General features: G+C 33.6%; 1 protein-coding gene across 2 annotated transcripts in view; it reads left to right on the top strand.

Moving 5' to 3' along the window:
• LOC150105224 (uncharacterized) overlaps positions 1-27,887 on the top strand; it is a 378,667-nt gene that overhangs the window by 306,359 nt on the left and 44,421 nt on the right. The window contains exon 13 of one of the 2 annotated variants that reach the window (XR_016548564.1): positions 345-483. The exons of the other annotated variant lie outside the window; for it this stretch is intronic. The gene's annotated coding sequence lies outside the window, so the exon portion shown is untranslated. The remainder of the gene's footprint in view (positions 1-344; positions 484-27,887) is intronic. 2 annotated transcript variants of the gene reach the window in all.

Genomic DNA, 27,887 nt, shown 5'->3' with positions numbered 1-27,887 from the left:
TAAATAAATTAATTCAATGTAGCATTTGTAAGATAAATCCCTAGTCAGAATTCATATTTTCATTTTTCTCAAAAATAAAATGTGTAACTCTCTCTTATAATGAAAAACATTGTAGTGGTATGAAAGAAAAAAAAAATTACCTTTTATGAAATTATATCTTCCACTTCTCTTCTCCTTCCATACACTCAACATACAACTCTGCGCTACATATAAATATAAGGGACATTTATGTCAACAATATAACTGTGATAATTAAAAATATTGAAAAATATGAATATTGAAGTGTATATTTGCAAATGTTGCCTGTTAAATGATTATAAATCTTGGCATATCTTTGTTTACAGTATGACCATAATTGCCATAATGCCACATGCAAGATTAGGCCTAACCAGCATAACAACATGATGGTTAAAATCATGCGGTAGGATGTCAGAGTGTGTTCTTCAGTGTTTGCTGACGCTAATCAGTACAATGCAGTATATTGTAAGTTAGTGATATGAGCATTCCATAGTTTACTAATTGACAATAATTGCATTGCACATAATTCTGAAAATGCTGTATGCAAAAATAACAACACATGTTAGTATACTGAGACTCATTAAGTATATATCTAATGCAAGTTTTGTTCCAAATTTGCTGTATTTCACTAATTAGTGCTTTGCTACAAATCTTATAAAAATACTAGAAGTCAACTGAAAATGTATGCATGAATGTGCATTTTTAAAAGATATTTGGGCATATTATGCACAAATATCTTATCTCAAATTATGCATATCTGTTTATTCACTGAATTATATCTATGTTTAAAACTCCAGATATATTGATTCTGTTATAGAATTTTTTCCTTAGAATTGAGATGTTGATTCTTTCAGTTGTCTTTATATGTTTATTATACCTTGTAGCACTTGCATAAATGCTGCCATGGGTGGATAGCAGTCCTATTAGTTGCAACTAATAGGATATGAATTTCAATTCCACCTTGGCACAGATGCTTGTAAAAGTTCATTAGTGATAGATGATTTTCATCAGCCAGTATTAAACTACTGACTTGCTCATTGGAGATGTGAGTGGATTGAAGAAATTATGTTTGGTCTCTAGAGAAGGCTCCCAGATTATCACGCCCATCTTCCGTTATTCATGTGTAATATAGTTTTCTACCCATTTACAGGTGGAATAGTGATACACACACACACATGCATGGAGGTCTGGAAAGTTCTGATAATCACCATGAAAGAATTGATGTAGAATCCTCTAACTTACACAAATGTTATATACTTGTTACAATGCTGCTGCATCATTTGCAATCCTCTGAGAAAAAATTCTTTCCCTTGTTGCACAAACTATATCATTTTTGTTCTAGGTTTTATCAGAATTTTCCAGCCCCCCCCCCCCTTCAGTTAAAGAACACTAATATAATAATTAGTGTGTGTATATGTGTGTGTGTAGATATATATACACACACACACACCCTAAAAGGCTTCATTTTGACAATGTAATTTAGTAGAAATAGGGGATATTAAAAATCCCCTCTTATTTCATAGCTGAATATATTGGAATGTAGAAAATTTTCGAAAATTAGACCGCAGAGCTTATGAGAATGCAACCCTCAACATCAGAATTGCTTTGGATTGCACTACTAAAAGATGAGCTCTTCCCAGGACCCCATATATTTGCATTTTATTAATGTTTTTTGATTTCACTGGATTGGACACTGTTTCAAACTGTTGTTTCTTATCAGAGACCATGCAGGAAGAGTATGAAACCCTCTATTTAAAATCATTGCAATCCTATATCAGATAATTGTATTTTTTATAAGTGAACTCCTGGTGTACATAATTGTAATTATTATTAAAAATAAAATAAAAAAAAGCCTATAAAAGGCTTCATTTTGATAAAGTGAATTAATATAAATACAGAATATTTCAATATATTTGACTATGAAATAAGGTGGGATTTATAATATCTCTTATTTCTGTACACATATGTATATATTATTTTTATTTATTTTTTTAAATCAAGATTACTGTTATACAGGGTGGCCCATGAGTCATGGAACATGCCTTAGAAAGGGGCCCGTCTTTGTGAAACAACTGCATAATTCTTTTTAACACACCAGATTTTTTTTAATTAGTTGTGTAAATGCCTTCCATTTTTTGTTTCATAAAGACAGACCCTTTCTACAGAATGTTCCATGACTTATGGGCCACCCTATATAAATCTGTAATAACACCTATAACAAAGATACAAGAGATCAGCTTGAAAACACTTTTTTCTTGTTTTATGCAAAAATCATATAATGTCAATTTATTATTTATCTAAAAAAGATATTTTAAACGTTTCCTGTTTGTCAAGTACTGTTCTGTTGCTTAGTGATCGGAGCACTTATACATAAAATCAGTCTGCTTCAAAACTTTTTTAACATGTAGATATCAGTTAAAGAACACTAATATAATAATTGCCTTGTTATTGTACTTAAGAACTATTGTCAGCATTTAAAATGTTTTAAAGTTTTTTATAAACTAAACTAATATTTTCTAATTGTTCTGAAAAGAACATGTTTGACCAACTCTCAGATATGAACTTTGGAAAAGTGAAAATAAGAACCAAATCCTACAGACTCCATAGCAGAATAACCTTTAATTGAATGGCTCAGTCAATGAAGTATGTTGTGAAGCTGTCTTCAAGGATATAAAAATAAGAATGCTATGCTGCAGACACAGGAAGTTAAAGAAGCAGTCCAAGAAAAAAAGAACGTTATTCATAATTGTTTTTATAGTATCACAACAACAGAATAATAAATTATAAAAGGATGTTTATTAACTGACTAATATTTCTCTGAATTCAAAACTAGCATCTTTAAGGCAAAACATGTTATAGTGTAGACGGGCAGTGAGTAACTGAAACAATTCAGATTGTAACAGACAAAAGATCTAAAGTTATTTTCAACATTAGCAATTTTAAGGCCATATTATTATATGGATCAGAGGCATGGAAACTGATCAAAAACAGGAAGCTAAATTAAATAGTTTTCAAACAAAATGTCTGCATAAAATGTTAAAAATATTTTGGCCCCAACGTATAACAAATGATGACTTATATAAGCTGACTGGGCCAAAAAGTATCACTGATAAACTTTGACATGGAGCTCAGAAATAAAAAGAGGTTTCAATTAACTTGGCAGAGAATGTAAGAAAAGGAGAGAAAATGGCTGGCTGACAGAGCCAAAAAGAAGCTGAACTGGTGGCTCAAGACAAAGGTCTCTGGAAGAAACAGATCTCAGCCTTATGTGCCATGAGACACAAAGAGTATAAGTAAGTAGTAAGTAATGTTGTATAAAAGAAATTATTCCAGTTGTGTAGGAGTTGATCTTAAGATGACTATCTCCCAAATTTTGGCAGATTATCTAACAGATAAGCTTAGGTGTTGACAGTTATTCATGACTTATTTTTAACAGTATTAATAACTCCAAACAATTTTATCAAAAGATGTTTTATTAACTGCTTATATTTTGCTGAATTTCAAATCTGCATCAATCAGAGCACAACGCAGCTTGTATATGCGACAGTGAGTAAGTGAAATAAAATTGTATTGTTTCACTTACTCACTGTCACATGTGCAAGCGGTGTTGTGCTCTGATTGATGCTGATTTGAAATTTAAGGAAATATTAGCAGTTAATAAAACATCTTTTGATAAAATTGTTTGGTGTTTGTAATACCATTAAAAATGTTGGCAGATTAATGCAGCTGTACTTGTAAATGTTAGGAGAATGCTTCATAGCTATTGCTGACTCTAATAGTCTCTGAACTATAATGACTTCTATATGGCATTTTGTTAGGGGACATGTAGTATTTTATCTATTTTGTGGGAGCTATAGCAAAAAAGGTATGGCAAACATTGGTTTTCTTCCATTCAGTCCTGTGCAAAGCAGGATGTCCAAAGCATGGTCTGTCAGTCCTGACTTTCCATAAAAATGGTAGTGATTGTATATCTCATGTTCTCCAAAGCAGTATTAATGGATCCTACCGTCTGTCCATAGTAGGCTAAGTCACAGGGAACTTTATACATGTCAGGATGTGCTAAAGGATTGAGTTTGTCTTTAGGAGATCAGATCAGAGTTGCTAATTTGACATGTGGTGTGGTTATGTTTTAATAGGGCTTTGGCTCTTGAATCAACAACATTTTTCCTATTCCATATATCTTTTCCAGAGATATGGCTGTTAAAGTAAGTTACAAAGGAATCCAAAGTGTCTTGCCCATGAAGCCAAATTGCGCACACATAAACAACGAAGTGTAACCACATTAAGGGTTTGAAAGTAGATGTGGTAAGTATTTTTTTCTCAAAGTGCTCCATATAAAAGTTTTCTAAAGGGGTGGTGGGAGAACTAATTGCAGTACCATTAATCTATTTGTAGATGTTTCTTTGCCAACTAAACTGACCTCTATACATAGTAAATTTGAATAATTCAAAGATATCTGTAGAGAAGTTACTTTTATGAAACATTCTCCTAACTTAACAAGTGGAGCTGCATTCATCTGCCAAAAATTTGGGAGACAGTCATCTTAAGATTAATCCTACACAACTGTAATAACTCTTTTATATATTAGAGGCACCAAATTAGGACTTTCAATCTTTTATCCATTACAATTTGAACTATTTCACTTACTCATTGTCACTTGTAAGCTGTAACATGTTTAGCTCTGAGGATGCTGGTTTGAAATCCAACAAAATAAAGCCAGTTAATAAACATTCTTTTATAATTTAGTATAGCCATTAAAATAGTTAAGAATGAACTGATGAAAAGAAAAATCTAACCTTAAAAAGGAAAATATACTAATCTAACCCTTAACCCACCTGTGTGTGTTGGGGGGGGGGGGGGGGGTATATGTGATGGGATATAAATAAATATATGGATGGATATACATTAAATATATATATTATTTTAATGTGTATCCCATTGGAAAGCAAACTTGTCATTATTAATATTCAAGAATGTGTATGAAGAGCTAGTCTAAGCATTATGGTCTTAAATGATGAAAATAAAATAGCCAAACAAGTGTTTGGAGCAGATTTGCAACATAACAATGTGGGAGAAATCAGATATAAGTTGGCATACACTGTTGAGCACTTTAGAAGATCAAAATGTAAGAGCTGATCAAATCACAGACCTGACAAATAATTTATCAGTTTGGAAGAAAGTTGTTGATAAGAAATCGTCAAAAAAAAATAATAATAATAATAACTGTTTTAGGCTATCATAATATCTAGTGCATCCCTTTAGCATGTGCACCAGAAAATTATGATGATTGCAGTCAAAAACACTTCTTATTAGGATATGCAGTTGCATTTGAATCCCATCTGCAATATAGAGTCATAAAGACTTAAACTAATGATGAGTTAACCATGCTTGTGTGAAGGTGGAGGGTGTTTTTTACTTCTAGAAACTTAGAATTGTTACCCTTGCGAAACTAAGGAATGTAATACACAGTTAATAGATACATCAGTTTCATATGGCTCATCTGTAATTAAGTAACAGTATACACCTCTGTAACTTTTCATTGCCTGCTTCATATTACATAAATAATAAAAATGACAACTGTTTCTAATGTTTCTGTTACAGTGTTTCTGTTTTTTTTTTTTTTTGTTTGTTTGTTTGTTTGTTTTCAGAAATACAACTTTAGAAAATTTTCAGTTTCTAGTTCTCAAAGATGTTTCCCACACATAAATACCGTACATGGAACATAATATAGTAGTGTATATATATGTCTATGTTCCTATGTTAAGTAAGTTCATATTGTTACAGTAGTTGCATGTAGCTAACCTCAGTTAATTGCACTTTCTTGAATCAGCAACAACTTGGACATCTTACCTTTCTAAGGCTTAGAAAGAAAAAAATTAAACAATATGCTATTGCAAAATGAAATAGCAAAGAAGTATAGAATATCACAATTGCTAACATCTCAAATGGATTCACTTATACTACTGCAGTTACTGTGAAGTATTTGCATTTCTTTCTCTCTCTCTCTCTCTCTCTGTGTGTGTAGGGAGATGAAACAAACTGAAAAATGTCTTTATTTTTGATATTAATTTATTAATAAATTTATATCAAATTTATTTTAAATTTTGATATTAATTTATTATTATATCATTACTTAAACAAATCCTTATGTATATTATAATTATTAGACCTCCAGGGAGTCAAGGACATACATAGGGATGTCATACATTAGACTTATTCGCCCTAGATGCACTCACTACTTCAACAGGTACACTATTCCACTCCCTCACGATTCTATGAGAGAAAAATCTAGCTCTTACCCATTTCTTAACTGCATTCAAACTTAACTTCTACTGATGCCCTCTTGTCCTTTCTCCACCTTCCATATAATGAAAAATGTTATCAACCAATATCCTATAATGCCCTCTCAAAATATCCTTATAATCTGTATTCCATAATCCCTATATCATCTTTGTAACTCTTCTTTGCAGCTTTCCACATCTTTCATTTGAAATTCAGGAGACCAAATTTGTACACAGTAGTCCACATGTGATTGTGTCAAAGTCTTGTAAAGAGATAAAATGACTTCTATATCCTTACATGTCAATGTTGATTTCAATATTGCAATTATCCTATGAGTTGTATTTGCAATTTTTACAATGTGACCTTTGAGCTTCAACTTTCTGTCTGCCATAACTCCAAGAGCTCTACCTTTTTTCATCAGTTAATTCAAGGCTAATCCCACCAATATAATATGCTGTTAGACAGTGCATCACACCAAAGTGAATAACTTTACATTTACTAACATTGAATTGAAAACCATTATTGTTTGCCCACACTTCCAGCCTATTCAAATCACTTGTAAATGCTGCATAACAGTAGCATCTCTGATTGCGCTACCTATGTTTGCATCATCAGCAAACAACTGAAGATCTCCTCTCAACTTTCCAATGTCATTAATATATAGATTAAACAACAATAGTTCAAGAACTGATCCCTGCAGCACACTACTGGTCTGCCCAGTGGTGTGCCCCAGAATCTGGCAGATTCATATCTCCCATATACCACTTTCTGATATCTGTCTGCCAGCCACCCACCCACCCATTTATCCATGCTAATAGTTTATATTCTAATCTCATATTCTCTACTTTATGCAACAGCCTTTCATGAGGTATCCTATCAAATACCTAAGCAAAGTTCAACAGTGTTATAGTATATCCATTTCCTTTATCCAACTCAGCCATAATATTGTTATAAAATATGAGCAAATTTGCTCAGGCATGACCACCCTTTAGTAAATCTGTGCTGTTCCTTAATTAATAGTTTTAATGGAGCATGTGTACTAGACATTTTAAAATAACTTTCATGGCTTGCACATATAACAAAAATTATATAGAATCTTATTAAAAAACTCCAGTATATTTCATCCAATGTTGTGTGGACATTGTCAGAGAGACAGACTGTTAACTACATTTAAAACATGAATCACAATAATGAGTCATAAACCATGTGTATATTAGCTTGTGTCTCAGTCACAGCTGATTTTTTTTAATTAATAATTAAAAAAATTCAAAATTATTTAAAATAATTTTTATCTATGCAACTTTCTACAATTGTTCCTATGTACTCAACATAATATCATATACTTCATCTGTGACCAAGACATGCTAATATACACATGATTTATGACTTATTATTGTGATTCATGTTTTGAATGCAGTTAATGGTCCAACAATGTCCAGGTAACATTGGATGATATACTGGGGTTTTTGAATAAAATTCTATATAATTTTTGTTATACGTGTAAGCCATGAAAGTTATTTTAATATGCTATTCCTTGCAAGGCATATCTTATACTGATAAGTTGATAGACACATCAGTCTTTGCATCTCTCTTGTGCAATTGGTTTATCATATTCATATCCCCAATATGTGTGTATCTTTAGTGTCATGGCAACTTTCAGCCCATGATTCTGTGAGGTCTGACCTGATAATTGCATATAACAGATGATCATAATTTTACTTTAAAAAAGTCTCTTTGCAATTAAATGTTACAATCTTTTTTAAATAAAGAAACCTGTGGTGCGATCATAATTAAAAGAAACACACATATTAACCACACGTGTTAAATAATAATAATAATTATTATTATTATTATTTAACACAATTTTGTGTGACAATTTCCCATACTTTAGGAATAGTAAGAATAGGATATATTGGGAAAAGTCTAAACTTTTACATAGATCTTTATATAAAAATGAACGTTTATACAAAGAAAGTTCTGAAGCCCTACTACACAGACCAAACTTAAACCGCAACAACTTTCTTACTATTCCTAAAGTATGGGAAATTGTCATACAAAATTGTGTTAAATAATATATATATATATATATATATATATATATATATATATATATATATATATATATTTTTTTTTTTTTTTTTTGTAACACGTTATGCATGTTTAATGAGATTCTATTGTAATCATGTGCCCTAACTGTATGTTATTCCTATTATTGTTTTAAACTACTGTACTGATGATGTCCTAAGATACTTAGGATGAAATATTTACAATTAAATAATTTTCACTGTGGTTAATACGTGTGTTTCTTTTAATTATGTTACAGTCTGTACTTACAAAAATTGGTAATTTATAAATTCACGAAGTGGACAAGGAAGAATTTGTCAATTTAATGTTGCACAATATAAGGTACTCTGGAATGAAAATATTACATACGTTGGTATCATATTGATAGTACTGAATTGCAGGAAATTGATGAAGCTAGGGATGTGATAGTATACAAAGAGTTGAAGTTCAGAAAAGTTACTTAGATATTGAACAACATGTTGACAAGTAAAGGTAGGGAAGTTATTATCCCTCTTTATAAGACTATGATTGGGCTATATCTTTACTACTCTGCCTTGATTTGGTCACTAGGTTCCTTGGGCATAAGGAGGTGGTGGAGAGGATCCAGAGATGAGTGATCAAGCTGTTGACAAGTCTGTGTAATGCCTTCCTTTGAGAATAGATTGAAGATATGAGAGCTGCAGAGTTTAGTTGACAGGGAGGAGACATGATAGAAGCTTATAAGTTACTAAAAGGATTCTATATGATTGACACAAAAGAAATTTTGCATGTTATTACATGATGAGTAGGGAGAGAACAATTGATCATCCCCTGGAAGTTGTGTAAGAGTGTTGGAGTGGTGGATGAGTGGAATGGATTACCAGAGGTAGTTGTGAGCACCCTAATAGTGAATAAGTTTAAGGAGAACTATGATAGTTATTGCATAAATAAAGATTAATGTTGGTCTCCTGTGGTTCTTTTGATGCCATGAATATACCCACAGACTAATCATGTTATTAATGTACAGATAATTTTGATGCTGGAGAAAGTTATTATTATTTTTTTAACTTGGTTACAAGTTAAATTATACTTTAGAAGAAATTATATTCTTGTTTAATCTTCTGCCTAAATGTAAGCAACGTTTGCATTGTGACCTATTTTCACTAGACCACTTATATAGAGGCTGACTTCACATAAATTACTTTATTATCCCATAATGAAGTAACCTTTTCCATAATGCATAGAAAAAGTCACTACCCAGATCAGTTTCAACCTATATAAAAGTCTTATCAGTGGGCGCTAGATCGAGGAAGATACTGAGGTTGAGTCAATCAGTGCAGAAGTAATATTTATTACGTACAAATAGTAATGTGGTGTATCACCATATGATTGAAAAACTCTGGATCAGAGATAGTTATAGAAATTTTTTAATTATAATATAATTTATAATTAATTATAATTTCTTATAATCAAGAATATAAGAAATTATATTCTTGTTTAATCCTTTACCAAAGTCTAAGCAAAGTTGTATGTAAAGTATATTCTTAACTAGGCTACTTGTATATAGAGGCTGTTGATTTCACATCATTTGCCTCAGTATCCCATAATGCATCCTTGTTGGTGGGGTAAAATAGCATCTCCACTCCATCAAATAGACTGTGGATTCAAATCCCACTGTCATGGATGCTTTTGAATGTCTTATGGTGGTAAATGATTTTTGTTGCCTAGATTATTGTAGTTCTCTCTCTCTCTCTTTTATTCCAACAATTTTGTTTCCCTTATTTTTGATACTTCTAGCATTTGTATCCAAACTTAACAGTTCATTTCTGAGGCTGTATTAAGTTCCACCAATACCGCTTATTAGATGTAAGTTTTCTGTTTTTCTCCAGCCATTCCTCCCCTGCATTATATCCTAGAACCCTCTCTGGACTCAAATGCCCCATCCCAGGCCATTCCATTCCTTTCTTGTCTGCTCACATATTCACTACCTCTTCGAGCATGGCATCTTTTTTTCACTGTGTCCCCCTGTCCATCATGATATCCCCCGTCATTTTCCTACCTGTTTTGCACTCCTTTATTCTCATTCTCCACACTCATGCTACTCATTTCTCCATTTATAAGCAGGCCTTCAATCCCTCCTTTCTTATTCTTCTCTTCATATTGCTTCTCCATTCTATGCATTTATTACCTTCCCTTCCAACAGCAGAAGCCTCTCCACATGACTCACACTAAAATCATTCAATGTGAGTCATGTGGAGAGGCTGCTGCTGTCATACTAAAACCATTCAAATGCAGTCTGTCACTCTTATGCAGTTTCATTCATCTCTCAAACTCATCCTGCACACATACAAACTGCTCTCCTGTCTCTTCACATGTTTTGACTAACATACTATTCATTTGCTTTTCACCTCAACTCATCACTGTCATACCCTGGGCAATATGCTGACTACCATTCCTATCACACCATTGTCTTGTTTGCTTACACTTGTATAAAAGATTAAATCTAAGAATATAATTTTGTGGCATCTTTAATTTATAGTATAACCAGGTGAAAAAAAAATTTTCAACAACTATTGTCTTTTATTCTTTTCAACCACCTCTTGAGAACTATTCTTATGTTCTCCTTATTTTCAATCAAATCATTCATTCCTACTATCACCACCAACTCTTTTGCTTGTTATTCCTCATATCCAGTGCTCCAATCACTTTGCTCATTCTACCTCAAGGAAAACAAACTTTGTGCTTGTCTCATTCACCACACCTCTAATAATCAAATCTCCATACAGCACCACTTGCAAGTCATTCATTACCTCTTTTATGCAGTCATCATTCATTTTACTCCATATGCACTTCATCTCTTGCCTGACTTTCAACAACTGTGCTTTCAAATCTTGCATAACTTTTTCAGTATCATTTCTCTTGCCTCAGTCGTGAACACTTTTTTGTTGTCAGTCCCCGCTTGTATCTTACCATTAATTGTGCCTTTTTTTTTTTTTTCGCCATTCTTGCACACTTTCTTACAGTCACACACTCTTTCTCTTGGCATCAGTTTCACTTACTGTGCCATGTCACAGATTCAGATAAGCCTTGTGGTCCATCAGTATGTTGTACTTCCTGCTTACTCACATTTGCTCATCTGTCTCTCATTCAGTCTCTCCACATAAACATCCACAACATCTCTTCCCATTTTACACTCATGGCACCATACTATTCTCGAAAAATCCAGTCTATTTATTTTATTTTTCTTTTGCACCAACCTACGCAAAGATCTCTCTCTTTCTTACTGCTATTTTGTCCCAGAATACTAAACAAGAATCACAGAATTTAAAATAACACTGTCCAAAAAATTTAACCAAATATCATATACCAATTGTGGAAATCACGCAGCAACAATCTATATAAAAATTATGCAGTTTCATCACACAATGAATATGAAATTAGCTTATCTTGCCCAATCCCATACAATGATGTTCTTCATACACTCACCACCTGGTTGCAAATATTCAATGTAAAATATGTGTTATATGCATTTATTGGGATGGACCTTGCAAGATCATTGGCAGAGAGTTGCCATGGCACTAATGATGTGTGTATGCAGAATGAATATCTTCCGTATGCAGGTAGATATTGATGTCTATGTAATTTATTAAGATATATATGTTATTAATACATTTGTAGCATAAATTTAAAAAGATTCATATTTTTTTTTGTTTTTCAAAGAAAAAAAGATAATACTTAACACTAACTAGAGTATAAGTAAACTCATTTGCAACACTTGCAGTTGTAATATTCCATATTTCTTTCCTATTTCACTTTGTGACAGTTTACTGGCTAAGCCCTTGATTGTGTTTTTAATCCACTTGTTCTCTGAGAGTTAAGTTTCTCAGTTTTTGTAACATTGTAGTAAAAATGTTTAAAATATGTTTTAACTTATGCATTTAGTGCTCATGATTCAAGAAGGCACAACTAACTATAGGCTTCATGCAGCTGTTCTGCAACACTGTACAATTTTGTTAGATTGTGCACTTACCATGGGAGCATTTCATCATGTATCTATGCTCCCATTGTAAGTGCATGTTTTTTGGGGATATAAACTAGTACAAGGTACTTACAAGGTCTAGCAGAAAAGTAATGAAATAAAATTCATATAAAATCATGTATTCAATTAATCATCTGATACATCATGGTCACCTTCAAAGTCCCCCCCCCCCCCCCACACACACAATGTACTAGTTCATTGTTCCTTCCATGTGGTATAACAAGATTGGAAGTCCTCCTCTGTTAGTTCATTTATGGCCCTTGTCACAGCTCTTTGGATACTTTCTACAGTCTCAAATGAATAGCTTTCATCTTGTTCAGTTCTTATTCGTGAAAAGATCTCATGGAGATAAGTCAGTCGAATATGGTGGCTTTTCCAACACTGGAATGCATTTTTTTGGCCTATACTCACAAGTTGACAGCATCGAATGAGCAGGTGCATTGGCATACTGTAAGATCCAATCATTCACAATCTCTGGATGCATCTGTAAGGCATATTTTTTTGCAACTGTTCAAGGATTTCTTTGTAGTAAATTTGATTGACAGTTGCTCCAGGAGGCTGTTGTTGTTGTGACAGGCTGCCCTGCACATTACTCAACTTCTACGCTTTCTCTCCCCTCTAAAAACATCTTGTGCCATTTTAAATACTTGAGCACATGATAAAGAGTTATCACCATACACTCACTTAATTTTATCAAATGTTTTGGTAGTAATGTTGTTCAGTTTAACATACAATTTACCATGAGAAATGCACAACGTTATTCAAGATTTTGCTTTTCCATTTTAGTGATGAATATCCCAGTCAGACACTTATTAAAAACACAATAACTTGACAGGTGTTTACCCTACTAACGAGAAATGCTGATACAAAGAGTAGAAATCACTGTAACATACTACGTCATTGTTGTTTTGACAATACTACCAATTGTCACAATAAAAAAAAAAGCTCATTACTTTTCTGCTAATAATGAAAAAAAAAAAAAAAACATTGAATTAAACAATAGGCGTGCAATAGACAAAGCTAGTTATTGCTGTTACATTCTGGGCATAATGCATGTCATATCTCAGCTCTGCAGCTGTTAGATTTTTTATAAATTTAGACCAACCTAGGTTAGAATTAAGCTTTGGTGTTTGTTAACTGTGCAGGGGGTATGGATCATTTCTGCATCTTCTTTAAATTTTTTTACATAACTGTTATGATCAGTATATTGCTTTTCATTTTAACCAAAATACTTGGTTCAGCAAGTTCCCTAGAGATGATACATTGGATCTTCCTAAGCTCTTTCCTCCAGACACAGCTATTCAGATGTTGCATGGAAAAACACATTCTTTAAATTTCAGGATAAATATTAAGGGCAAGTACAAGGACTTGCTGTGGGTTCTCCCCATCACCACTCCTAGCAAACCTATTTATGATAAAGTTCAAGAAGAAAGCCATTGAAAAATAGCTTAAGAAACAAAAAAATTTGGCTGCATTACATTGATGATGATTTTATTGTTTGGTCAGGTTCAATAGGAGAATTAGAGCAATTTAAAGATTATCTGAACAGCTTGCACCCAAATATACAATCACTCTAGAACTTGAAGATCACAGAATGTTACTATTCCTTGACATCTATCTCAAAGCATCTGAAGAAGAAAAAAGAACTTTTCAGAAGTGGCTTCTATCCTTATGTACAGGATCTCTAGGAGCTTTCATGCTGGAGTATATAAAATTCCTTGTTCTTTTGGCGTTTGCTTTGTAGGCCAGATGAGACAATCTACAGAGATCCATATGTCAGATCATGTAAAGGACATTGAAAAGAAAAGGAAATATAGATCAGGATTAGCAGCTTTCACATAACAAACACAGACCACTAAGTATTTTGGCAAAAAAAATTGAAATGCCATATATTGATCATAACTGTTATATAAGAAAATTTAAAGAAGCCTCAGAAATGCTCTATATTCCCACAGTATAACAGAAACCAAGGCTTAATTCTACCCAAGGTTTCGTCTGCATTTATAAAAAATATATCAGCTGTGGATCTGGAATATGACATGCATTATGCTACAGAACATGACAGCAATAAAATCACCTTTGTTCTGTCACATGCATATTGTTTTATTCAGTGTTTTTTTTAAGATATTAGAAACAAACAAAAAAAGATTTAAGATGTTTTAAACAGCCGTTATTTTACAAATAAAGAAAAACCCATAGGAAGTTAGTAATGATGTAAAATTTCATGTAGTACTGTCATGTCCTGTACACCCCTTGAGGGTACTTGGCAGGAATTTGATGATGATGATGAGAAAAGCCCATAGTTGTGTAAACCTTGTTTAATGACTTCCAGATGTCATGAAATATAATTCCTTGATTTTTCTGTTTAATGTGTTGTATGAGCAAATTACCTCTAATGACTCCTTGCACATTCTGATGAACGTATTTTCTTTGAAGTAAAGCATGGTGGCTGCTTGTCAATCTACATGTGTGATGTTTCTGTGAAAATGTCGGCCATTGTGGTACTTGTGGTTCATTGTAGTTGGTGGATTGAGTGGTGGAGACAAAGTTGTAGAGTAGGTGTCCTCCCTCGATGAGTTTTTGGACTCCCTGGAGGTGTCATGTAATAATAATAATTAGTTCTTTCTTCTCTCTTAATTTCAGCATGTTTCAATGAACTATCAATATCTATTTGTTTGTAAAATGATGGCTCTTTAAAGTGTTTAAGATTTTTTTTGTTGTTGTTGCTTTTGTTTATTTTTAACATCATCCTGAAGATGCTATCAGCCAAAAAAAAGACAGCAAAACATGGAAGTAACATTCTTAAATGGTAAAATTCTATGATAATGTACTGATTATTTATGTAGGTGATTTAAAAAGTCCTTATAGTTACACTAGCAAACAAATTAATCTGAACAAGCCGAATTTTCATCAAGGTTTTGGTTTGGTTTGGTTTCAGTTTACTATTTTTGTTTTAGTTCACTGTTTTGGTTAAGTACTGTATGTTTTAATTGTCTCTACGATGTTTATTAATAGTGTCATGCATTTTTAATAGTGTAAACAGGTTGAGTTGACAACATTCAAAATATGTAGTTATATTTTATTTAATATAGCTACATTTTGTGTAGCTATAAAATGGACACATTTCTAAGAAAGCGTTCAAAAAATGTACTCTTTCTCAACACACACACATCCATGATTCAAAGACAAATTGTCAATGATTGTGTTGTTGGTTTGGGTACTGCTGTTAATGTAATTTTAAAGAAGTTTAGGGAGACAGGTACCTTTTGTCCTGACAGAAAAGGACAATGTGGGCAAAAAAAAAAAAAAAAAAAAAGTACACTTACTCAAGATTGTTAACTAGTTAGGAAAAGCAAATGAATCCAAGATTGTTTGCTGTACACTTAAATAGAGACTTGGCAGCTAGTGGGATTAATGTTTCTGACATAACAGTCCATCGAAGATTGTTGGAAACGGGAAGGGAATGCCCACAGACCTAAAAAAGAAACAACTGTTGACAAAGACTATGCAGAAAAAGAGGCTCCATTGGACAAAAGTGTAAAAAGATTGGACTGTTGAGAAGTGGAAGAAGGTCATATTTTCAGATGAGAGCCATTTTTTTGTCCAAGTAGAGCAAGTACCCTATGTTCATAAATCAGCAGCTGAGAATACTTCTCCCTCCCACCTTTAAATTCCTAAACGTTCAACTAAAAAGATATTCTGAGGTTGTTTTACACATGACAGTCCAGGATCACTTGTTTAATGATGAAAAGTGACCAATACATAAAAATATTGGGAAAAAAAGATTGGTCCCACAGATTCAGAAAGACAAAGAATTCATCTTCCAACAGGATCTCACTCCATGCCACACTTCAAAAAACAAGTGAGAGTTCTATGTTAATCACAACATCCAATTGCTTCAGTGGCCAGGTAGCTCTCCTGTCATTAACCCAATAGAAAATTTGTGGACCATAGTGAAAAAGAGACTTAGAAAATTAAATTGTGATGCAAATGATAACTTAATACAATCTATTATAAAAGTATGGTTTTGAGATGCAGAAATAGGAAAAATGTGTTCTACATTGGTAGAGTTCATGCCTAATCAATAAACTTATTAGGAACAGAGGAGTACATATAAATTCACAGTCACATTTTAATATTACAGTAATTTTTGCGCTTATTTTCTTGCAAAATTAAACTTTTCTTTAAAATGCTAGTGTTTGGATTAATTTCTTCGCTACTGTATTATTAAAAATATGCACCATTGTATTTATTATTTACTTGTTAATAATTGCACTTCCTGTGTAATTATTCTTCGTAGTTTTTAATCAGTTAATACAAGTCCTTTGCCCTTAATGATGTAAGTCTGTCGACTTACAAAACTTGCAGGGTTTTACTGTTATCTTAATAAAACAGTCTCATTACTAAACATGTAGTCTCTATACCAGAAGTCTAATGAACATATGAAACATTTTGTGATGTTTGCGTTTTATGCCAACAAGTCTTGTATGCGAATAAGCATTATGCAATTAAATGTTGCAGTGTGGTAATTTTAATATCCAGTTAATAATCATTCCATCATGTAAAAGAATACGGTACAGTAATACAGAAGCAATGTTCTGTTTTCACTGATTATGATGATCATTTACCCTACTTTTACACACACACACACACAACTTTCATCCTCCGTTGAAAAGAGTGACTTTCAAGCAGCTCAACTTATTATTTAGTCACATGGCATTTATATATTTGGTGAGTTTCTCTGCACAGAGTGTTTATTTGCATATTTATATGATTTGAGACTGCAGAGTGGCTACACTAAAATTGTCAGTTCTTACAGTAAATTTATTTCATCTTAAGTATCATTTACGAAGACAACCTCTGTTATTGCATGTATTGATTTTCACTGTTATCTTAGTGTAATAAGTATAGTTATTTAGATCTTACATTTAATGAAACCTGGGCAAATTTTCAATATTAACAGCAAAATGTTATGTAGAAATGTTTATTCTTATTGTAAATACTATATATGAAATTATAAAATAACTTAAAAAATCTTTTTTTTTTTAATTTCAGTTAAGTAAGTTACTATAAAAATGTGAAGTTTGTGTTTAAAAGCAGGCATGTTTTGGCATTTTGAAACAGTCCACCTTTTCTATACTCAGTTTTATCTGTGAAATGTTGAAATTAAGGTTTTCATTACAGTGCTTTTAGAATTAGAATTAATGATTAAAGTGTGGATTATCCTATAAGAGAAATTATAAGTATTTGCAATGCTTTTGTAAAACAGTGTGTATTGCTACTCATCTTTGCTGGCAGAAAAAATTTTAAATTAAAAGATGTGGAAAAAATAAAATTCAAATTATTTATACATATTTTTACTTCAGTATGATATTGTTTTCAGAATAAGAACAGGAAAAAAATCAAGTGTATAACACACAGTTTATTAAGCATAAATTTATTGTACAAGTATATAAAAAATGAAAAAAATGTATACCTTATTTTTAATAAAAAATGTTATATAGCATATTTAAAAAAGCTTTATATCTTAACATATAGCCGTATTCAAAAATGTAAATTTCATTAAATAACCTAAGCTTATTTGCATACTAGATAAACGTGGAAAAAAAAAAAAAAACTGAATATTATACATTTTTAACTGTACTGCATTTGTGTGTCACACATTACTGTTAATAAAGGTGCTCGTACAAAGTACCATTGCATACTGTCCCAAAAAAAGCACTGAGTATTTGGTGTGAGCCAGACATCTGAATGACTTGCGATTAAATTGTATTTCCTGTTAGTAATGTAATTTTTCTTCTCAGTTCAGAATTTTGTGCTGATTAAGTGAATAAAAAAGAAACTTACTTCACGACACTTATATATTTTCTCTCTCTCTCACACACACACACATGCTTTGCACTTAAAATTATTTTCCTCCTGAATTAGTTAATTTCTTTCCGGACATGCTAAATTATCCACAGTAACTCATTATTTTCAAAGGGTGGCTTAGTAATAATAATAATATTCTCATTTAGTTTTGATTATGCAGCAGTTTTCATGGCTGTCAATTTTTGTTACTATTATTTGTTTGTGCATTTATTATATTTCATTTAATTATTCTAAATTTAACCAGAAGATATAGAAAAAAACTTGAGGATCAAGAGTTGGTGTACCAGTGGTACCACAAATCATGAGTTCATAGTTCACAGCGAACTATGAACTTGAAGGTCTAACTGGATGATCACATCCTTCATTATCATAGAGAATACTGTGGTGTCCAGCACAATTAAGATATCGCTATTAGTTTCCTAGCAACAGTTGTCTTCCAGATTGGTCAGTTATTTAGGTTCATCAGCTATTACTGTTTTTGTCTTCTCTCTCTCTCTCTCTGTAAGCCTTACTGTATCTATCTATATCTTGCATAAGTGTGGCTTAATGAATAAAACAAGTCACAAATCTGGGAACCCTCCTATAGAAACGGTTCTTTTTCAAGCTGTTTCAGGGCCTTCACTAAAAAGGATAGTCATCTCATTCTGCATTCCGTGTCATCATCCTCCTTATTTTTGACATTCATTTACTAAAGACATTTAGAAATGGACATGCCATAGTGTGATTCAGATCTGCAGCTTATTGAGGGTAGATGTATCCACTCAACAACCAAAATAAAACTTAGCTGCTGTCTCTCTCATTTCTGGCCACACTCCTTCCATCTAAAAAAACTATTTTAAATCTTGCTTTTGGGTCATTATCCTCAGAGATTCTGATGTATAGTCAGTTTTTTTATATTATCTTCTTATACTGTCCCCTTAAACTTCAGAATTCGTTCAGGCTCTGCTTTCCTTCTTGACATCTCTTCTCTGCATTTCACCTTCCTTCCTTCCTTCCTTTTTATCAGTTTATTCATGAAATACCACACACACCTACTGTAATGTCCCACAGGTGTTAAAAACATTTTCATATAAACAGTCATTTCCCAGGATGCAGTTGTTTAGGTGCCATCTTCAATACCTGTCCATCAAATAATGTGGTGTTCGTGACTAACATTCCAGAGTACTGATGTTGCCATAGTAACTTGCCTCTAGATCCTCTACAGAGTTTTTATACCACCAGGAAACCATGTAAAAATTTGCACACATCTAGATATAGTCTATTAAGGCTTTAAAAAGCAGAACAGCATCATCATTCTGTGATCTTTGCAACTATTTTAAAATGTGTGCCCTGATCTCATCCCACCCTTCTTGGAGTAGAGTTCTAACACATGAGAGGCTTATGAACCTAGAAAGCACATATTTAGAAAGATAGAATCCAATAATGAACTGAGAGACACTTTCTTGAAGTAGACGTTCTTTTTAACTAATTTTACAGTCGTGTCAGTGTTTGAGTAAAGTGAGGGAGGAGGGCTGGAGGCTAGACACTGGAGAGGTATTTAGGAAGAGGATGGTCTCCAAAAACAAGATTAGGTTATAAACTGGCCCATAATTTGATGCATAAAAGCTAAGTCAAATCCTTTCCTTTTTTGTTTCTTCCAAGAATTACCCGAGCAATTAAGAATGTTCGCATATTTACAAAATTTGTACAGTATATCCATGAAGTGCATAGATTAAAATCATTATGGTTTTGTTCGTTACAGTCGTGATCTTATATTTCCGTACGCATTACTACAAAGTTAGACTGTAATTCTTTTAGAATCATTATCATGCTGAAAAACACTGTCATAAAAACTAATTAAATAAAGATCTAAGTTACTAGATAACCTTCTAGTAAATACATAAAGCTCATGTTGAAACTCTTGATATTCATATTAAAGACAATTTTATTAGTTTGAACTGCAAAAGTATGTCATCCATTGTAGTCGTTCAGTACTGTTCTTTCTGTAAGTCACAAAAATACACCAAATGCTGGTGACTATAATTCAGAATACCAATTGGAATTAAAAGCATTAACAATCACAAGGGTTTCAGAAATGGCATCTGCTTAGAACAGTTGCATTAGTCACTGTTAATCTGGTTTTATTTTACTTAATTTGTTTTGCTTCTGACTGAACCAAATTTATATAGCTGGTGGCAGGTCTTGCTTGCTTGGTCTAAAGTGAGTGTTTCCTACTAAGTGTTCATCGACATGTTGGAAATTCACATTCCATATGGCATGAATTAATTTGAAGTCATGATATCACGTAAACAACATCTCTCTCCCCCCTTCCCTATATAATTCCAATACGATTTATGTTTGGAGATGAGAGATTTATCAATAAACCTTATTAATGTCATGATTAGAATTAATTTTGATGAGTTGTGACAGGCTTAGATAAAAGCAAACAGTTATTTATTACCTGTTTTAATATTTTGCTCATAATTTTAACAGGATTGCATCTTTGGAGCAAAATAGACACAGACATAAAACTGTTACAATAAAATATAGGTCACATGTATAATAATAGTATTAATTCAGTTAGAAAATGTGAGATTCTATAGCTAACTATATCTCCACATAATGCTACAGTTCCTATAGCAGATGTTGAGTAGCATGTAATTTAATAATATATCTTAAGGATATGTAAAGCTGTTGTTATTATTATGTGACATCTCCAAGGAGTCCAAAGACTCATCAAGGGAGGGCACCTATTCTACAAGTCTCCATCTCTACCACTCAGTCCACCAACTACAGTGAACTGCATCATGTACACCAGTGCCATCTACTGCCCACCACCACTAGTATTTTCACAGATCATCACAAACATTCATGCCCATGGCAGGATATGAACCCACAGCCTTTTGACTGGAGAGCGGATACGCTAACCACTTGGCCAACCAGGCCGGCTATCATCCTTAAGAGAAAAAATTTAACAGTAGTTACCAGGGATGAGAAACTGAATCACATTTGAATAACTAAACCAATAAGATGGATATTTTATAAAACCAAACAAGGGTTTAAAAAAAAACAAAAAAAAAAAACACTCAAATCCAAATTTAAATCGATATAAAAATAAAATTTAAAAAAATCAGTTTTATCCAAAATAGAGTAATAATGCTATAATTACAACTAAAAAAAACCATATAATCCCCCCCTCCACACACACACACACACACACACACACACACACACACACACACACACAGTAAGATTACTCACTACAATCTCATGGAATCCTGTTTCAAACCATCAAAGAGTAGAACATAGTACTGCTTTTTGCCAGGTCAAAACTTATTATGCCTTTTAAAATGTATGCTACTGGAATTAAATTAATTACAGTTGGGTCTCTTTTTATGCAATAGATATGTTCCACAGTAAACCGCATATAAAAAATCGCACAAAAAAGGCCTAACTTACGTTGAAAAATTAGGGATACATTCCATAATTTTCGAAAACCGAAGCAGTGAATTAAAATAAACCTAAAATCGCATAAAAAAAGGTTTATGAAAATTCAGGAAAATAAGAATTCCTGAGTTTGTTTTAAAGCTTTATTCATTTAATTTTATTGAAAAGTAACATTTTTTTTTTTTTTTACATTTTGTCGTCATAATTGGACAATATTCGGCAACGTTTGCAAACAGGTGCAAAATCACTTTCATCACCAGAATAGATAATCAGCGCATCAGATCTGTATTGTAAAGGCAATGGTTCTTCACAAACAGAATTAGCTTCACCCTCGTTCTGTGCTGGTTTTTTTCTTCTCACAATGTAATCAGTGATTGAATTTTGCAATGATGATTTCACTAATTTTTTATACAGCTCGCGATATCCAGACATACAGTTCTTCAGCTCACGTTGGAATTTAAAGGCTCGTTCAGAATTTGTATCATTAACAAGAAAATGCTTTTCTAATTTATTGCACAGTTCAAGACCTTCTTGAATTATATTTGCAGTGAGGGAGAGAGGTTTTTCTTCCGCTTCACTGTCGTTTTCTGGATCTTCGACGATATCTAAAGTTAATCGATATCCAATATCATCGTCACTTAAGGCGTTATCCACGTGCCTGTTTCGAAACCGTAGTGCCGTGATTTTTTTAAAGTAATAGGACTACAGATTTAAATGTTAATATGAATAAGAGACAAGGGACTTTGTTTAATTTTGGTATTAAGAAATCTCTTATTGAAGGTGTTTGTGATGCAACCGATAGTGATTCATCCACCTCCAGCCTGCAAAGTGATTTCCAAGATGACCAAAAGGAGGGGAAAACTATCAGCACACAGGAGAAAAAGTCTGCATTCACTCGTAAGTACTTATAATAATATTATAAATTTTTGGTGATCAGAATGGGATATGTCAATGAAAATCAGTGCAAATTAATTTAATGTTTATGTTTAATTGATGTTTGATTAATTATTAATTAATAATTAATAAATCAGCTAAATTAACAATTAATTATTAATTAATATATTACAAAATAACCAAGGTGTTCCATGAAAATTTCAGGATTTGTGAAGTGTTCCGTCATAGGAAAAGCTTGGGACTGGATTACTCTATTATCGGAATGGATTCTTCTTCTGTTGATATGCGCAGAAGTGTCGAAAGGTCTCGTATCTCTGGCGTACTATACCGCATAACTTCAAATCCGCATAAAAAAGAGCCCCGAGTGTATCTGACTTTGTTTTATTTAAATAGGAGCAAACATCATCTTGAACAAAAGGAATTTTCTCATTTCATTTAATTTTTGGTTGCATTTATATATATATATATATATATACAGGGTGTTCGGGATAAATTTGACAGTTTCGTAAGGAAAAAGAAAATCTTCTTTGTATCTATTAAATTTAATGAATTGACAAAAAACATTACAGGCAGAGTTAATTACAATACTATCAACAAGATTTACTCAAAATAACCACCATTAGCATCGATCACAGCTTCAATCCTGCTTCGGAACCTCGAACAAGCTGATGCTACAGTCTCCCTGGGAAGGGCCGCAAAAACTGTTTTAATTTTATCCATTAACTGGGCTTTTGTATTACTGGAAGTGCGATTGGTGTCTTTTTCAACTGCGCCCCATACAAAATAATCCATGGGGTTAAGGTCTGGGGAGTTTGGAGGCCAAACATTTGGACTGGTGAAGTCGTAGAAATTTTCAGACAACCATTTTTGACTTTTCCCAGAGGTGTGGCAAGGGGCCGAATCCTGCTGCCATACATACGGCCTACCATTGGCTACCCTTGTTATCCAGGGCTTGACTACAGTGTTTAGCAACTCCACGTAGCCATCTGAAGTCAACCTGAGGCCCTCTTGGAAAAAATGCGGAGGCATCACATTGCCTTCAGAGGATACACATCCGAAAACCATCACAGTTTGGGGAAATTTAGTCTGCATTACACAAGGAATGTCCTTTGTACTGTATGCAAGCCATCTGTTATTCTGCGTGTTGTGTTTTTGTATTCAGGGAGCATTGGGCAGCAGTCGAAATATCCTTATTTTGATGGCCGGCACGAATCATCATGATACAAGTTATTCTCTTCCATGATTCAGGTGGGTTCCAGCTATCCATCCTTTCTGACATCTTGTATATGAATGAAGAAGGGTCCAACCTTTTAAATGAAGAGAAGTGTGTGTTAATACATGTAACTTACGGAAAAATATAATTAATTATAAATATGTCAAATTTATCCCGAACACCCTGTATATATATATAGTATTTACTGAAATAAATAGCTAAAAGACTTCACTTCGGCAATGATATTAGATCCAGCATTATTTCAAAGCGAATGTAGAATCTATGAAAGTTTCATAAAAATAAGTTGACCAGTGAGCTTACGGGAATACACTTGCCTGCATTCACAAGTTGCCTTAGCGCAGACTACTTACAAAACATAGGTGCATCCCAAGCGTTTATATATTCACTTTCTATTTGCCCATTTTGATAAGGTTTCAACTTATTTTTATGAAACTCATAGTCTCTACATTCAGCTTTGAAATAATGTTGGATCTAATATCCACTTATATAATTTTGCATCATCAAACTGAAGCCTTTTGGCTCTTTTTTTAGTAAATACTTTTATGCACCGACCGAGAGTTCGCTTACGAAAAATACACCTCTCTGACATTTCAAGTTCCTTAATACTGAATGAGAGTTTTTGCTCTCTTAAAGTTTCTCACTTATTTCTTCTGAGTCTGGCTCCCACTGAGGGGGAGCTTAACATTACGGGGAAGTGAGTGGAGAGTTTTGCCTTGGGAAAGGAATTTGAGAGACTCTCTGAATGTTGGTGCTTTCTGACAAGGCTAACCGGTGTGATGTAGAGACCACAGGACAATGTATATCATTAATTGCTGCTCGATGTGGATGCCAAGAAATTTTAATGGTGAACCTTCAGTTATGGGGATATGGCTTGAAAGGAGGAAAGGACACATGGCAAGATGTAAATGGAGTTTATACAGTTACTAAGGGATAAATACTTGAAACTGCATGTGATGGAAGGAACCAGTAGGTTTGAGAGTACTAGATCTGGTAATAGCATCAGAGATATCCATATAGACACTCTGCCTCCAATAGGGGAAAGTTACCATGCAGTCTTGTCCTGGGAGGTTGTTAAACATGTGGAAAAGAAAACATTGTGGAGAGAATATAAAGAAAGAGGTGATCAGCATACTCATAAGCAGTACAAAGTGCATCTGAGAAAGTTGACTAGTATGGTAAGGAAGGCCAAATCAGATTATGAGAGAAAATTAGCTAAGCAGGCCAAAGTAAATCTACGAGTTATTTTGCTATGTAGCAAGTAAGAGAAAGAATGATTCATCATTCTTTCTCTCTTTCTCAGATGGTGGGAGGATGAGATTAAAGAGATGGCTGGAACTCGGTGGCATAAAAATGCTGAATCATTCGTTCTCTTACTTGCTACATAGCAAAATAACTCTTTTAGATTTACTATGTAGCAAGTAAGAGAAAATTCTTTCTCTTACTTTCTCAGATGGTGGGAGGATGAGATTAAAGAGATGGCTGGAATTCAGTGACATAGAAATGCTGAATCATTCATTCTCTTACTTGCTACTTCCAGCCATCTCTTTAATCTCATCCTCCCACCATCTCTTTGGTCTTCCCATAGCTCTCTTTCCATCTATAGGATACCATTCTGATATCAACTTTGTCCATTTTTGAGTGTTACTTCTTGCAGTATGACATACCCATTGCCATTTGGATCTTTTAATGGCTGTTATAACGTCTCTCATCAGTCTGAGCTCTGATCCAAGTATTGTGTATTTCTATCTAGAATGGTAATACCTAGTAATGATCTTTCCATTTTCCTCTGGGTAATCCTCAACTTGTTGGTCAATTTTTTAGTCAGAGTCCATGTTTCACTTTCATATGTCATAATTGGAAGTCATCATCATCATCATCATCATCAAATTCCTGCCATGTACCCTCAAGGGGTGTACAGGATATGACAGTACTACATGAAAAAATTACATCATTACTAACTTCCTATCTACAATTTTCCTCCAAATCAGTCTGCTACTTGTCAAGACTCCAACATTATCAGATCTTATATTTCTATCGTCTAAGGCACTTTGTACCGTATCAATCCACCTATATCTTGGTCTTCCTCTGGGTCGTTTTCCTGCCAACCTGGCAGAGAACACTTGTTTTGCTAATCTTTCCTCTCCCATTCTATTTAAGTGACCATACCACCTGAGATTAGCTCTGCTAACACATTCCTGGATGCTGACAATGTCAAGTTCTTTCCTAATATCCTCATTTTTAATATGACATTGCCATTGATGCCATCTGTTCACGCCTCTAATCTTTCTCAGGACTCTCATATCTGCGGTCTCTAGTCTTTGGTCAGGTGTTTTACTTCTGACCCAGCTCTCAGATCCATAAGTTAAAACTGGTTTGAACACTGTCTTGTACACAGCTAATTTAGTGTTCCGACTGATTTCTCTCTTATTCCATATGAATTTATTCAATTGACTTCCCACCATACCAGCTTTGCTGATTCTGTTGACTATTTCTATATTTAATTTACCATCTTCAGTAAAAATTGTGCCTAAGTAGCTGAAATGTTTTACTTGTTCCACAGGTTCTCCATTCACAACACAGTTGACATTTTCAATGATTCTGCCTATTTTCATTGTCTTTGTCTTTTTATTGCTGACCTTCATACCATATCTATTACAACAGCTATTCAATTTAGTCAGAGAATCTTGCAGACTTGTAGCGGATTTATTTAGAAGTATAACATCATCCGCATAAAGCAAAGAGCTGACATTAACATCTCCAATTTTGATATCAGGTTTAATACCACATTCCTTCATAATGTGATCCATATAGATAATGAATAACAGAGGGGATAATGTACATCCTTGTCTCACACCAGATTTAACATTAAACCATCTTCCTGTACTTCCTTCAATTCTAACTGCTGACTTACAACTCAAATAAAGACTAAGTATTGCTTGATATAATGCCCCATTGACACCATATAACTGCAGCGTATTGAATAGCTTCTCTCTTGGCACCTTGTCATATGCCTTTTCCAAATCGACAAAACTTAAATGCAGATCTTTGTTATATTCCCATGCTTTCTCGACTATTTGTCGTAAAGTGAAGATCTGATCCTGACAGCCTCTATTTGGCCTGAATCCAGCTTGTTCTTCACCAAGCTTTTCTTCCACAATTCTTCTCAACCGTTTCTCAAGTATACTTGCATAGATCTTGCCAGGAACACTCAGTAGGGAAATACCTCTGTAATTCTCACATTCAGTTTTATTTCCCTTTTTATATATGGGTACTATGAGAGCTCTACTCCAATCATCAGGAATTCGTCCCTCTGTCCAGGCTTTCTGAACTATGCAGTGCAGCCACTGTAAGACTCTTATACCACCATGCTTCAGCATTTCTGGTCGAATATCATCTACTCCTGCTGCCTTTCCACATTTCAAGCCTTTGATGGCTTTTTCTACTTCAAGTATGGATATGTAATCCTGACTGCATGCCTGGTCAGTGTTTTTTATCACTGTGCTGTCATCACTGCTTGTTTCATTTAGCAGTTTTTCAAAGTAATTACTCCATACTTCAAGGATATCTTTTTCTCCTGTTTTCATGTCACCTTTATCATCTTTAATTCCTTTTACAGCACTCTTTCCTCCATTCCTAAGCTTCTTCAACAACCTCCAGAATATTTTGCTACCTTCTTGATATTTATTTTCTATATTCTTGCCAAAGTCCTCCCATGACTTTTGTTTAGCTAGTTTTACACACTGTTTAGCTTTCTTACATTTGTCTCTGTATTCTGTAAGAGTAAAAGCTGACTTATTTGCCAGGAACTTTTGATATGCTTTCTTCTTTTCCTTCACTGCCTCTTTAACTTCCTGTGTCCACCAGGGAGTTCTGATTTTTTTATCCTTGCACACAACCTCACCACATGCCTCTCTGGCAGAATCAGTCAATGTTTTCTTCAGAGTTTGCCACTGAATCTCCAAGGTTTGATTCCTGTTCTCAAACTCTTTCATTTTTTCTTCAATAATCTTTGTGTATTTTAGTCTACAGTTCACATCTGAGAGCTGCTCAACTTTTATTCGCTTTAAAACTTTCTTACAT

The sequence above is a fragment of the Typopeltis vanoorti genome, chromosome 7 (assembly GCF_054136105.1).
Source record: "Typopeltis vanoorti isolate ZY-2024b chromosome 7, IOZ_Tvanoo_1.0, whole genome shotgun sequence".
NCBI lineage: Eukaryota > Metazoa > Arthropoda > Arachnida > Uropygi > Thelyphonidae > Typopeltis > Typopeltis vanoorti.
The sequence above is the reverse complement of the archived record's forward strand: the minus strand, read 5'-3'. Positions and strand labels throughout refer to the sequence as shown.